Raw genomic sequence first — 2500 nt, 5'->3', positions numbered from 1 at the left:
TTTTTTTTCATAATTCTGGTGTTACCTTATTTTATTATAATAGAAGGAATAGGATGCATATACAATCCTATACATCATGCAAATTCTTGGCTAAAAACTTTGCTCGGTCTGAATTAATTTTTTTTATCTAAACCATATTTTAGATTTCTTATAAGTTATCTATTTGCATGTTCAGTATTTTATCTTTGCTTTGCTTTGATTTCAGTTTAATAAATCCTTTTTTTACTTAATGTATCACTTGATTACTTATCATCACCATCATTATTATCGTTTCCTCCTACCTCTATGGCCTGTTTATACATCTGATCCCTCACACGCTCCTTTCCATACCGTCTTCCGATTCATTTTACATCCAGTTATTGTATCACGAACTTTATCTAATTTATGCATCGTTAACTACATATGATCATCATTAGTTGCGTGATCACCGTCATTATCACCATTTCTTCTTTATTCATCTGATCCATTGCATGATCCCTTTTCATACAGTCTTCATATTCATGTTATATCTAATTAGAGCACCTTTACCTTCGCGTCATTAACTTCACCATCATCATCGTTATCATCATCATCATCGTCATTGTTATTATAATTATCATCATCATCATTTGCAGCCTTATCGTTTTCACTATCTCTTCTTTATACATCTGATCCCTCTCATACTCCTTTTCATACCACCTCCCATTCATATCATATCTAATCAATGCATTATTAATTACCACTTCCTATTGATATTTCGCATCATTAACTTCCCATCATCATCATCATCACCATATCTTCTTTATACATCTGATCCCTCTCATACTCCTTTTCATACCACAAGCCTCGCCGAGTCATAGCTAGCTGGCACCGAGGCAATCGAAGTCCTCCCGAGTGCATGACAATGAGCTCCTTCGCCTCCTATGCACCTCCTATGCTCGGTGTTCTTCAAAGGACCCCTCCTTGTTTGGCTGCGGCAGGATATTCTATGTTTACCATGCACGCCTTCGCTTGATGTCTCGGTGTTATAAATCTCGGGGCGAAAGAGAGGAAAGGATAGGATACATGTATAAAGTTGGGGATTGGATTCGACCTCGTAGTGGCAGTCGGTGTTCGAATACATGAATAGACGTTGTTCTAAAGATATAATGTGCTTGGGGGAATAGCAGTAAAATCACTCATAATGTTATTTGTAAGATATTAAAGACAGTTTTTGAATATAATATGCTAGAAAAAAAATGTAATTCGTCGACTTTTGGAAGAACGATTATTTATTTGTAGTCTACGGAGTTTGCTCATATAATTTCAAGATGGCGGGAATACTCATGGCCACCGAATTTCTATTGAATCAAGGCTCGGGGGTAATACTCTGTGATTCACAGAGTGCTCTCCAGGATCTGAACACTCTAGACAAAGGAGCAGTTAATATCGCAAATGACATCAGGATAAACGTGTATCGTGCAAAAGAACGAGGCCATGATATACGTTTTGTGTGGATTCCATCGCATGTTGGAATCCCTAGGCATGATCATGCTGATCGCCTGACAAAGTCAGCGTGTGACAAGCAAAGTGTGGATATAGATCTTGGGGTACCTATTTCTAGGATTTTATACAGCATTAAAGCTTCCTTCAAAGAGGACTTGACAGAGTTGATTAATTCTCAACGCGCTGAAAGGTGTGGCATAAAGCACTATGACCGGTTTAGGCAAGATTCATTCACCTATGGTTTATATAAAACAAGTACAAGACAGTGTGATATTGTGACCGCAAGAATCAGGTTTGGGTATAGATTGTATTGGCAGGTCAGTACAGTTTGTAATGTCGAAGAAACTAAGTGTAAATTGTGTAATGAAGAATATAAGCGAACACTTGTACATTATATCTCAGAGTGCCATGTGTTACAGCCTTTCAGACCACCTAGCATGAGGTACGGAGAACTATGTAACTATTACATATCCTCTGATGTCTTAGAAGATATACTTATGTTGTATCCTAAATTTGGAATGTAGCATCACATGACTTCATATCAAATGTAGCAATGCCTTTCCACGCCCAAGATGTACGCCGGCGTGGCAGATGAGTAGATAAACGACTGTGTAATTGCTCCTTTCCTTAATTGATATAGTACTTATCATAATAATGTTATAGCCTAAAATTGAAATGTAATACCATTATATGTTATAACCATGCATCAAATGTACCACAGTTTGCCCACGCCTGTGCAGTTAGCCAGGGTGGTAAATAAAGGACTAAACTAAACTTTTCTTTCTTTAAGTGCTCCTAGTATAAAACACTCTTCTGATGTCTTATGTGTAACTGTATTGTATCAGAGATCATTAATGTATTATTATCAAGACGCTTGCTCTGTCAGCGAGGATGGAGGATAAAGAACTAAGCTGAATGTCAAGAAAGTAAAAAAATAGGAGAGAGGGAGAGAGAGAGAGAGAGAGAGAGAGAGAGAGAGAGAGAGAGAGAGAGAGAGAGAGAAGAGAGAGAGAGAGAGAGAGAGAGAGAGAAAGAG

Source organism: Penaeus monodon, chromosome 40 (assembly GCF_015228065.2).
Source record: "Penaeus monodon isolate SGIC_2016 chromosome 40, NSTDA_Pmon_1, whole genome shotgun sequence".
Classification (NCBI taxonomy): Eukaryota; Metazoa; Arthropoda; class Malacostraca; order Decapoda; family Penaeidae; genus Penaeus; species Penaeus monodon.
The sequence above is the reverse complement of the archived record's forward strand: the minus strand, read 5'-3'. Positions refer to the sequence as shown.